This window comes from Chiloscyllium punctatum, chromosome 36 (assembly GCF_047496795.1).
Source record: "Chiloscyllium punctatum isolate Juve2018m chromosome 36, sChiPun1.3, whole genome shotgun sequence".
NCBI classification, from domain to species: Eukaryota; Metazoa; Chordata; class Chondrichthyes; order Orectolobiformes; family Hemiscylliidae; genus Chiloscyllium; species Chiloscyllium punctatum.
Genome location: NC_092774.1, coordinates 56,910,003 through 56,923,176, shown reverse-complemented (window position 1 = coordinate 56,923,176; position 13,174 = coordinate 56,910,003). Strand labels below are relative to the sequence as shown.

Here is a 13,174-nt window from a genome sequence, read left to right as displayed (position 1 = left end):
AAGATAGAAGGGGATGGAATAATGCTGTCCTTTGACATCGCACCATTGTTCACATCCATTAACATCAACGTGGCCAAAGAAAACTGAAGACACTACTCGAAGAACCAAGACAAAAACACAGCACCAACTTCATCAGCAAAGATAACACTGTCAACCTCGTGGAACTGTGCCTTACCACCCACTTCATATTCAGTAACAAGCCCGACAAACAAATCAACAGAACACCCACGAATCCATCAGTGTCAGGATTCCTCGCAGAAGCAATAATGCAGAGACTCGAACAAACAGCCCTTCCAACGATCGAACCCAAACTTTGGGTCCGCTACAACGATGACACTTTTGACATCAAAAAATGAAACAAATTAGAGGAAACCTACAACACCATCAACAATATCCTTTCTGGCATAAAATTCACAAAAGAGGAGAAGAACAACAAAATGCCATTTCTCGATGTCACAGTTGAGCGAACAGTCAATGGTCAATTCAAAACAGCGTCGACAGGAAAACAACGCACGCGAACCAAGAACTGAACTACAGAAGCAATCATCCCTACACACACAAACAAATCTGCAACAGGATGCTATTTCAACGAGCCACGACACACTGCAGCACCCAGGAACGACGAAGATCAATCAAAAACTGAACAGCACATTTAAGAAGAACGGGTAGTGTATAAACTCCGAGGAAATGCCTTCCCTGACCGGGAATCGAACCCAGGCCGCGGCGGTAAAAGCGCCGAATCCTAACCACTAGACCACCAGGGAGATGCGGGCCAGGTCCGTCAGCTCTACTGAAAATTACTTTCCTGAACGGAAATCGAACCTGGGCCGCGGCAGTTAGCAGGCATCCAACATTGTCATTTCTTGTATCCATTGCTCCCGATGCGGTCTCCTCTACATTGGGAGACTTGAGACTCCTCGCAAAGTCAAGTCACAGCGTTTGAGGGAACATCTCCAGGACACCCGCACCAATCAACTCCATCGACCTATGGCACAAAATTTCAACCCCCCCCTCCCACTCTGCAGAGTAAATGCAGGTCCTTTTCCAGCACCACTCTGATCTAACCTCTGCTTTCCAGCATCTGTTGTCCACACTTTTGCCTACCCAATAAACCCAGTGTGCCGATGACACATCCACAAACTGACACAAGCAGACACAACGTCTGTAGAAACCCTAGCCACATTACTTTACATTAAAGGCATCTGGGAAATGATGTCCGGACAACTCAACCCTCTCAGCATCATGGTCGCCCACAAACCTACCAACACACTTAAACAGCGGCTAATGAACCTGAAATACCCCACACAAACAACCAGCAAACGAATGTTATTTACAAAATACCATACAAGGAAATATATACATGAACTCTGCCGCACAGTTCTCTGTGGCAAGAAATGCTGGGATGAGATAAGCAAGATTTTTTCAGGCAAAACGAATCGGCACTGACTGGACAGCCATTTAAAATTAACGCTGTCTGCCCAGGATGGAAGACCCGAAGGGATGTACAGTTTTCTTATTTCCTGTAGATTTACAAAGCTGAGACTGGGTTTTGGAGTTTGTTCCCTTTCCGCTCCCAGGAGCCGTAGTGGTTGGGGCGGTGAGTTGGGGAAAGTGAAATGTGCCCATGAGCAGCGTGTGGGGCTATTTCAGCTTCCCCTCCTCTGACAGCACTGTGACGGGACTCTGATGTTCTCAGAGACACTTACTGACGCGAGACAGTGAAAGGATTCTCATTCCCGCAGATCAGGAATTCAAATCGTATGCCGGGTTCAGGACAATGAGAAAGATTAATTGGGGTGCGTGAATAAGCTGTGCGCTGCATTTCAAACAGGGAGGTGGAGTCAGATGCGTCATCCATTGCGCCCCTGGCACTGTGCGTACCTGACGCCGCCATGGGTCAGAGTTCTGATGTTAACACGGACATGCGCAGCAATGTGAACATTCACAAGAAGAACAGCCAAAGATAATCACCGTCACTGCTTCCCTTCCATAGTTCCAACTTTGTGAAGCAGTATCTTTCACTGGCAAATAAAACACATTAATCCTCAGGTGCCTGCTTAACTTCGATCACGACTTCACGCCCCTCACTGTTCTAATCTCATTTCCAAATACTTGGCTCATCGCCTCAAAAGCAGCTCTGTGGGTATCTGCTTGTTCCACCCTGACAGGCAATGGGTTGCAGATTTCCGACCCCTCCACTGATTTGAATCTTAAATACGAAAGCGGGGAACAATCTTCCTTTGTTTTTGACGACATTTCTCAACTCGAGTCGGAAAGGTTCACACCTGCGTGGGGAAACCGCAATCGATCTCAAATCCATCGTATTAACCACTCGGCCCACGAATAAAGAGCCACACTGACAGCTTCATTTCCCAGGTCCCTCTGCCTGTGGAGCTGAGAAAGAGTGAATTATTGCTGGGTTTGTTTGAATCGAATCACGTCACAGGTTTCGAAAGGGTTAAATATCTGCACATGCCGAGTCTGGTTGTTTCATCCCGAAAGATGAAATGAACTTTCAGTTAAAAGCAAAAACAGAAATTGCAGGAGCAACTCAGCAGGTGAAGCACCATCGGTGGAAAGAGAATCAGAGACAATATTTCAGAAATCTGTTTTCTCCCACAGGCACTGCCAAACCTGCCGAGTTTCTCCAGCAGTTCCTCTTTCTGTCTCAGATTCTCAGCATCCGCAGTCCTTTGCGTTAGAAAGTTAATCAATTCAGCCTCATGTGCAGGAATGAGAATCCTTTCAATTTCCCAAAAAATTGGCAGAGATTTCAAGGCATTTGGAAAATAAGTGACATGAGGAAGAACATTTTCGCACAGGGAGTGGTTCGGATCCGTAAATCTCTGTCTGACCGTGAGAAGGAGGCAGATTCAAGAACACAAAAGGGAATTCGGTGGACATGATCAAAGTAACAATGCGTAGATTTACAGGGAGAAGGCAAGGGAATGATACGAATAGAGACTCTCATTTACTTGCTGTGTAGAACCAGCAGAGCTAAGGTGGGCCTCCAAATGCGCTGTGACACGTGTTGTGATACAGAGTGAACTCACAGTTCGACCAACGGAAGGTGGGTATTGAGAAAAAGTTTATATTTACACAGTCTCCCCACGTCAGCGCAACAGCAAAATAGTTTAATTATCCGCCAGTAGAGAGAGCCCTGTTCCTGGAGATGGGACAAACCGCTGGCTCAGGGATATCAGTCTACATTGCTCGGTTTGCTGCAAATTCAGAGGGAGAACATTGGAGGGACAAAGGAGTGAATAACGATCTGTGTCGGAGGATGAATAACTGTTAATAGAGACTGTTCCTGGCTAACAATAAGTCGTGTGTAACAGCAGACTATGTGATAACAAGGCCTCGTGTGGGTGAGGTTGGTGTCAAGGGCATGGGGGAGTTCGGGTCCAAACCAATATTGAACTCGATGTTGAAGACGGAGAGCTATAGGATCTCCAAGTGGAAAATGAGGCGTTGGTCTTCCATCTGGAGCTTAGCTTTGCTGGAACACTACAGCAAGCCTGAGACAGAGATGTTGGCCAGGGAATAGGGTGGGGTGTGGAATTGGCAGGCAACTGGAAGCTCAGGGTCTTTCTTGCGGGCAGAACGTAGATGTTCTGTGCAGCAGTCACCCAGTTTATGCTTCGTGTTCCCCATTGTTGATGAGCCCACATTGTGAGCAGCAAATGCAGTAGACTGGGTTGTTGGTCGTGCAGGTAAAGTGCTGCTTCACCTGGAAGGTATGTTTGGTCCCTTAGATAGTGAGGAGGGATTAAGTAAATGGTCTGGAGTCACACATTCGGTAGTTGCAGGGGAAAGTGCCGTTGGACTATTGGGGTGGCAATGGGGTTAGGGTTGATGGGAATGAAGGAAGAGTGGACCCAAGACATAACTCCTGCCCATTTACCTATCTGCCAAATAGAGGAATTTGTTAAGTGTGTATAAGGAAATTTTCTATTGCACAATGTGGATGCACCTACTGGAGAGGGTGCAAAACCTAAGGGCTAACAACCCCAATTCTATTAACATTAAAATAGTGATTGAAAATAATATATCAGATCTAAAAGTTGTTCTAAATTGGTGGGAGAATCAGGTATTCGGCAAGATCTTTCAAAAGCTGATTGGGGGCAGATGTTCGCAGGTTGCTGGAAAATGGGAAGCCTTCAATTATGAGATAACAAGAGTCCAGACACAGTATATTCCAGTTAGGGTAAAAGGAAAGGCTAGAAGGTGTAGGGAATGCTGGATGACTGGAGAAAATGAGATTTTGGTTAAGAAAAACAATGAAGCATATGTCAGGTATAGACAGAGATCAAATGAATCCTTAGAGTATGAAGGCAGTACGAGCATACTTAAGAGAGAAATCATGAGGGAAAAAAGCTGACATGAGATAGCTTTGGCAAATAGTGTTAAGGAGAATCCAAAAGTTTTTTATAAATACATTAAGGACAAAAGGTAAAAAGGGAGAAAATAGGGCCCCTCAAAGATCAGCAAGGCGGCTTTTGTGTGGAGCTGCAGTAAATGGAGGAGATGCATCAGTTTTTACCGTGGAGAAGGGCATGGAAGAGATAGAATGTGGGGAAATAGATGGTGACATGTTGGAAAAGGTCCACATTACAGAGGAGGAGGTCTTGAAATGCATAAAAGTATGTTGTCCTTTTCTTCCTCTCCAGTGAATCTGATTCCTGTGAGTGTGGCGTTGATGATCCGGTGTGTGTTTTCTATTTCTGTGTTTTTAATTATTACAAAGGTGTCATCCAACCATTTCCCATTCCTAGACGTGATGGTACAGAGAACACCGAACGGAGAATTCACCACAAAGGCATACAGGAAAACCATGCACACAGACCAAGTCCTGAACTACGAAAGCAACCACCCCAACGCACACAAAGAAGTTGCATCAAGACCCTGTTCAAAGGGGCCACAACACACTGCAGGACCCCAGAACTGCAAAAAGAGGAAGGAGAACACCTCTACAATGTATTCGCCAAAAACGGATACCCCCACAAGTTCATCAACAGGTGCCTAAGGGAAAGATAATGGAATGAGGGACATGCCACAACCCAAAGGACTAGCCACGTTACCAGACATCAAGAACATTTCTGAATTGACAGCCAGACTACTGTGACCACTCGGACTCAGAAACAGCACACAAACCAACAGCCATTCTCAGACAACATCTCACCAGGCCAAAGGACTCGATATCCAGCATGAGCAAAACCAACATAGTGTACAAATTCCCATGCAATGACTGCACAAATCACTACATATAACAAACAGGAAGACAACTAACGATCCGTATCCATGAACGCCAACTCGTCACGAAACGACACGACCAGCTATCCTTAGTAGCCACACACGCAGATGAAAAGCAACATTGTTCGACTGGGACAATACTACTATTATAGGACAAGCCAAACAGAGAACAGCCAGGGAATGCCGAGAGGCATGGCATTCATTCACAGATTCAATCAACAAACACATCGACCTGGACCCTATATACTGGCCACTGCAGCGGACAGCTGGAACTGACAACCGGAAGTGGCAGAGACAAACCACGATAAATGCCGGAGGAAACATCACAGAAGCGCTTCACAGGAGGCTCCCAAGCGCTGAGATTGTCACCTAGACAGGGGACGAAACGTCTGCAACACAAATTCCCAGCTCGGCGAACAGAACCACAACAACGAGTACCCGAGCTACAAATCTTCTCACAAACTTTGAACAAAAACTTTATTTTACACCAATATTGCATGCAACTATTGAGACAGAATGTGCACTAATATGCAGTCTGCACTGAAAATGGCAGAGCGTCTCCAAGCTCGGCTTACGGAATTCTACCACACATAAGTGGTACAAGCTTAAATAAAGTCACCTTGTTATGATCTACTCCGGTCAGAAGGCTTGATATTTGTAAATACCCACTATGGCAGAGATAAAAATATTTTATGATGCCCATTGACTCGAGGTTTATGATTCCTTGAGAAAGTAGTCTGTCAAATAGGACGTAAATGTAGAGGATAATCGCTAAGAGCTCGGGAATTCAGCTGTTTGCCCCGTGTTTGTGCCAGGAACATGAAGAGATCCGGAGTTGAGTGATCTTTGCTCAACTGGAAGTGAGATCTATGAGCACGATATTGCAAAGCAAGTGCTGCCTGATGTAATTGTTGTCTACTTGTTATCACCGATTGGGAATAACAATCCATCTTTCTGGCGAACACAATATGGATGCTCTGTGAAGCAGTCACCCAGTCTGCACTTTGTTTCAACCGGGTCCGATCCATCTCCCGCAATTCTGCCTTCCCACTCTCGTGTGCCATGACGTCATTAAGCGGCTGGAAGTCTTAGGGACAGTTTATCAAAGAAACCTCCCTGTGGGTCAGGCAGCCCTGAATCGGGAAACATGGGATGGCCAACCACTATCAGTTTACATGTGGGACACATCTCCACATTAAACAACCTCGAGGCAAACTTCCCGTCCTTCTACTTAAATTTCGAAACTCATCAAACCGAAATTCCCCAGGTACGTTTGGAAGAATTTCTTCCGGATGTTGGCTAATCCTTTCTGTGGGCACTGTGTTTATGTTTGAACATGGTGATTTTTGAAATTGTGTGATTCTGAGCGAAAGCGCAGTTCGAAAAGTAGAATGTGGGAATTTAGACAAAGTTAAATTTGCACAACGTCGTTATGTCTGCGCAACAACATATTACACGACAACAGTGAAGATCTTTTGACATCAATCTCGAACGTGCATGCTACAGTCCAGATGAAAAGCTGAATACTTCTCTAGAAAAAACTGCCATGGAGCAGAACAGAGTGGCATAGCGGGAGCGTGCTGGGCCCATAACCCAGAAGTCATAGAGTCATAGAGATGTACAGCATGGAAACAGACCTTTTGGTCAAAACCGTCCATGCCGACCAGATATCCCAACTCAATCTCGTCCCACCTGCCAGCACCCGCCCCATATCCCTCCAAACCCTTCCTATTTACATACCAATCCAAATGCCTCTTAAATGTTGCAATTGTACCAGCCTCCATCACATCCTCTGGCAGCTCATTCCATACACGTACCACCCCCTGTGTGAAAAAGTTGCCTCTTAGGTCTCTTTTATGTCCTTCCCCTCTCACCCTCAACCTTTGCCCTCTAGTTCTGGACTCCCCGACCCCACGGAAAGACTGTCTATTTATCCTACCTATGCCCCTCATAATTTTGTAAACCTCTATAACGTCACCCCTCAGCCTCCGACGCTCCAGGGAAAACAGCCCCAGCCTGTTCATCTTCTCCCTCTAGCTTAGATTCTCCAACCCTGGCAACATCCTTGTAAATCTTTTCTGAACCCTTTCAAGTTTCACAACATCTTTCCGATAGGAAGGAGACCAGAATTGCATACAATATTCCAACAGTGGCTTAACCAATGCCCTGTAGAGCCGCAACATGACCTCCCAACTGCTGTACTCAGTACTCTGACCAATAAAGGAAAGCATACCAAACTCCTTCTTCACTATCCTTTCTACCTGTGACTCCACTTTGAAGGAGCTATGAACCTGCACTCCAAGGTCTCTTTGTTCAGCAACACTCCCGAGGACCTTACCATTCAGTGTATAAGTCCTGCTAAGATTTGCTTTCCCAAAATGCAGCACCTTGCATTTATCTGAATTAAACTCCATCTGCCACTTCTCAGCCCATTGGCCCATCTGGTCCAGATCCTGTTGTAATCTGAGGTAACCCTCTTCGCTGTCCACTACACCTCTAATTTTGGTGTCATCTGCAAACTTACTAACTCTACCTCTTATGCTCGCATCCAAATCATTTATTTAAATGACAAAAAGTAGAGTGCCCAGCACCGATCCTTGTGGCACTCCACTGGTCACAGGCCTCCAGTCTGAAAAACAAGCTTCCACCACCACCCTCTGTCTTCTACCTTTGAACCAGTTCTGTATCCAAATAGATGGTTCTCCCTGTCTGCCATGAGATCTAACCTTGCTGATCAGTCTCCCATGGGGAACCGGATTCTGGGTAATCCAAGATGGAGGATGGGAAAAATTTCTGGCTGTAAGAGCTGCTCTTTTTTTTGAGGTATTTTAGGTGTTGGAGGTGATTTCCTCGAATTCCAGAAGCAGCAATTCCTATTTTATATGCTGTTGCATTGTTTTGGAACTTTGAAAAAAAAAGACAAAACAACAGCTGTTTTAAAAGGGAGAAGAGCAGACAAAGGAAGCACATGGCGAGGACAGTGCAGGAGACAGAGAGAGGGAGAGAGAACCTGCACAGTTACCGCCTTTGCTGTTTGAATTCGTGTATCGCTGGGCATCGGAGTGCATTTGGGAATATTAACAAACAGTGAAATTCACAACTAATCTTGAAGTCGATGGGTCGAAGCCATCCTCGACTCTCCTCTCGATGTTTCCTTCAGCAGCTTTCCCCTACACTGGTGCTATGTTCTGTATCTTGCCTTTGAAGATGCGAACTAAATGTCTCACACTGATATACTGGCCCAACATAGGAAGTAGAGGTGACGCACATGTGGTGCTCTCCTGTTCTCTGTTCCCTTTGTTGTGGAGGATAATGCTTGTACCTGTCCGCTCGGGTGTGAGAGAACAATTCAGAAACAGAATGGTGTAATTATCCACCAATGGAGATAGCCCGGGTCCTGGGAGACAGAATGAGAAGCAGATGTTCTGGAAACTCTCGCTGCATATAATTCCTCGAGTAATGTAGAATGTATTCCACAGTGAGCAAGTCCCAGCTGCTTCGGGAGGTGAGAGGGCCCATCGTGTATGGTATGGTGGTCTAGGCGTATGATTCCCGCTTTGGTGAAAATGCTCCCACGCCTGAAAGGATCGAAAGCGAATAGGAAGAGACTAAAAGTCATTGGGAAGAGTAGGAAAAGTAATATTAAAATTAGATTAGATGAGATTACAGCGTGGAAACAGGCCCTTCGGCCCAACAAGTCCACACCAACCCGCCGAAGCGCAACCAACCCATACCCCTACATTTACCACTTACCTAACACTACAGGCAATTTAGCATGGCCAATTCACCTGACTTGCACATCTTTGGACTGTGGGAGGAAACCGGAGTACCCGGAGGAAACCCACGCAGACACGGGGAGAACGGATATTAAGTAGAACGTTTTCACAGAGGGAGTGGCTGGGATCAGGAAAGGCTGCCTGACAGTGACAGAGAGGCAGATTAAATGGACACAGAAGGGATTTCGGGGTGGTCATGGTCAAAGTAACAATGCAGAGATATACAGGGAGAAGGCAAGATTACGATACGAATAAAGGTACATTGCTCATTTTGGAGAAGCAGCAGAGCAAAGGTGGGCTGTGACACATTCTGTGATTCTGAGTGAACTGACAGTTGGACCAACAGAAGGTGGCAATTTATCCAAAGTTTATGTTTACACAGCCTCGACACCAGCAGCGTGAGATCTAACTTCTTGATTTGAAGCAGCAGATATTGCACCCCACTGAGCCTGATGGGATTTAAACGCGCAATCTTGTAAGCAGCAGGTAGACGCGCTCCCGTTGCGTCACAAGCCAACACGACAGGGTGAGGGAAGTGATCGTACTGCAATGATTTTACGTTATGATTGAGAACGGAGGACAACGGTTCATGGCTGTTCTGTCTCACTCACTCTCTCACTCTGTCTCTCGAACCAATTTGCAACTCTTTCTGAATAAAAACTGCGGATGCTGTATTTCAGAAACAAAAACAGTAGTTGCTGGAAAAGCTCAGCAGGTCTGGCAGCTTCTGTGAAGAAGAATCCGGTGACCCTTCCAAAGAGCTGGTGATGATTAGGAAAATGTCGGTTAATGTGCAGATGGGAAGGTGGGAGGAAGGCGGCGGAGTAAATGGTAGATAGGGATAGAGCCCAAAGTGAGACAAGAATGGTTGGACAGACAAAGGAGTTGAGAGCGATCTGTCTGGGAGGGTGAATAGCTGTTAAAGGAAACTGTTAAGGGCTAAGAATAGGTGGTGTGTACTGGCAGACTACGTGATAACAAGGCCTTGTGTGCGTCGTTGGGGGCTAAGATGTGGGGAAGTTCAGGCTCTAAAATTATTGAATTCAATATTGAGGACGACTGTAGTGTCCCCAAGTGTAAAATTGTTCTGCTGGACCACTGCAACAAGCCTGAGGCAGAGATACTGGACAGGGAACAGGGTGGTGTGCTGAAGTGGCAGGCAACTGGAAGCTCAGGGCCTTTTTGCGGGCAGAACCTAGATGTTCTGCGAAGCAGTCACCCGCTTAGTTTCTCCAATGTTGACGAGAGCACATTGTGAGCAGGGAATGCTGTAGTCTTGGCTGTAGAATGTGCAGGTAAACTGTTGCTTCACGTCGAAGGTATGTTCGGGCCCTTGAATACTGAGGAAGGTGAGGGAAACGGGCAGGTGTTCCAATTTCGGCTGTTGCAGGACAAAGTGCCATGGGTCTCTGGGCGGGTGATGGGAGTGAAGGAAGAGTGAACCCCAGGTGTAACTCTTGCCCATTTACCTCATCCCTCAAATAAATCCCTGGACATGGAATAACATTCGTTTGAATGATTCACTACCACGTGACCCACGGCTAATTCATATTCATGTTCCAGGGGCCTGCATCATTATTGTGTCACAATACCTGCATGCCATCATCGTGCATGTCCGATGACGTCCGGCCGGAATGCTTGGACACGGTTTATCATAGAAACCTCCCTGAGTGTCAGGCGGCCCTGCATCGGGAAGCATTGGGATGGCTAATTCTTTCTGAGGGCACTGTGTTTACGTTTGAACATGGTGATTCTTGAAATCATGAAATTCTGAGCGAAATCACAGTTCGAAAAGCAGAATGTTGGAATTTAGACAACGTTAATATTTGCACAACAGCGATACATCTTCGCAACAACATATTTCACGAGAGGAGTGAAGGTCTTTTGATTTCAATCTCGAACGTGTATGTCGCACACCAGATGAAAAGCTGAAAACTTGTCTGGAAAGGCTGCCGCGTGGCATTTTTTGCAGCTTTCCCTCCTCACCTGCTACCCCAACAAATATTTGAAGATGTGAACTAAATATCATCACAATGATATACTGGCCCAATGTCGAAAGTTGAGGTTACACACTTGTGGAGTTCAGGGTGGTGTTCTTCTGATCTCTGTCACCTTTGTTGAGGAGGGTAATGCTTGTCCCTGGCCACTAGGGTGTTCGAGCCAAATTTAAAAACAGAATGGTGTAATTATCCACCAGTGGAGACCCGCCCGGGTCCTGGGAGACAGAATGAGAAGCAGATGTTCTGAAAACTATTTTTTTGATTCAGTATCACGTGACCCATGCCGAATACATATTCATGTTCCTGGGGCCAGTATCATTATTGCGTCACAATTGCTGCAGGCCATCACTGGGCATGTCCTATGACGTCGTGTGGCGGCTGGAATTTGTGGTGACAGTTTTTTAAAGAGGGTCAGGCAGGCCCTGCATCGGGGCTTCCCTTCCTTCCACTGAAGTTCAAAGCCGATCAAACCCCGAAACTCCTCAGGAATCTCTGGAAGCACTTTTTCCCGATGTTGGCTAATGATTTCTGCAGACATTTGGTAAAGTTTGAACACGGTGAGAGCCATCGGCTTCTTACCACGTTCCCGAATTACTCGACCAATACTTAAAGTATTGATAGTGCTATAAAAGCATCGTATGATTACGGCTGAGAAAGACTGTATTTCGCTCAGTCAGTTCGTGTTTCTAAAGCGAGACAAAAGTGACAATGCAAGTGAAACGAACGAAATTGAAGACAGGCTGCCATACCACTCTGTTTGTATCCCCACACAGGGGTGGTTTCTGTGACATGAGCGTGTCTGCAGTGTCTGTGGTCAGACTGTTTACAATGAATGTCCCAGCCTTTATTTTGGTAAAGTGACACTGATAAAGGACAATTGCTATTTCAGTAATTGTAGTTTGAACATCTGCTTCTCATTCTGTCTCCCAGGACCCGGGCGGGTCTCCACTGTCGGATAATTACACCATTCTGTTTTTAAATTTGGCTCGAATTCGCTAACACTCCGGTTTCGTGATCTTACTGTTTTTTTCACATCTCAGACTCTTTGGTGCATTTAGTCAGCAAGTCCGGCTGTTCACCAAAATAGTTGTAAGTCGAAATGGAGCAAAATTATAGAATTAGGTCCAGATTTTCAGGGTACATGTTCAGAAGCACTTCTACACATTGAGTTTGTCAGATGTTTGGAAATATCCTACATAAACGGCAGAGGGTACAGGATCATTTGTCAGCTTTAAATCCGAAACTTTTTTTTTATTCAGGAAAGGGATTAAGGGACATGGGCCAAAGACAGATAAATGGAGTTAGGCCTCTGATCAGCCATGATTTCTTTGAACGTTGGAACACACTTGAGGGGCTAAATGGCCTACTCATATTCCGATGTTCCTATAATCTTAACCGTTTCCTTGTTGCACATTTGTGGCCTGTTATTGGGGACACAATCTGCAAGAAAATATTCTCCAGTTATTTGTTCCTGAAATATCGAATACAGGCACACCCAGGCATCTTATACCAATATTCGGACAAACACAGTCACAGAACAGATAACTGATTGAAGTCGTGCATTTGAATCTTTAGAAACGTAATGTTCTTGGTTTCCCGATAATGATACGCTTTCCTCAGTCCCAGATGGAACGACACAAGAAAAAATAGAAAAGCAGTAATGTTCTGGTCCTATAATCTCCAATCTTGTGCTGCCAGTGAAAAGCAACAATGCAACTTAAGTCGGGGTCGACTGCAACTCGGTCCTAATCTCCCAATGAACCGAGCACAGGCTCAGCAAAACTGAGGGAGATTATGGCCTGATCACGAAACCTGCGAGCAGCGTTGGCAAAGGCCCAAGCGAGTCACCTATAAAAGTCAGTCATCGACTTTCTAAACGAGCTCAATTGCTTACTTCCTTTATTTTATTGACATTTGCAAATCTGAAAGTGAGAATTGGGGATATGTGGCAGCGAGTGGCTGTTTGTGTGTCAGGTTTGCCTGTCAGTTTTGTTGATATTGAAACGAATTTGCTTTCAAATAAAGGCAAAAAAAGGACAAACAACTTTACATTCAAGAAGAGAAACAAAAGAAACTGGATGTTAGCGTTGAGAAAGAAGCAAAAAGGAAGTGGAATCTTAATGATTTTCCTGAGTTTTGAGCAGA

General features: G+C 45.5%; 1 non-coding gene across 1 annotated transcript; it reads right to left on the bottom strand.

Annotated features, from left to right (window-relative positions):
• Positions 1-692: 692 nt before the first annotated feature.
• On the bottom strand, positions 693-764 carry trnak-uuu (transfer RNA lysine (anticodon UUU)). The gene has a single exon. It is a non-coding gene; the product is annotated as a tRNA-Lys (tRNA).
• Positions 765-13,174: the final 12,410 nt, after the last annotated feature.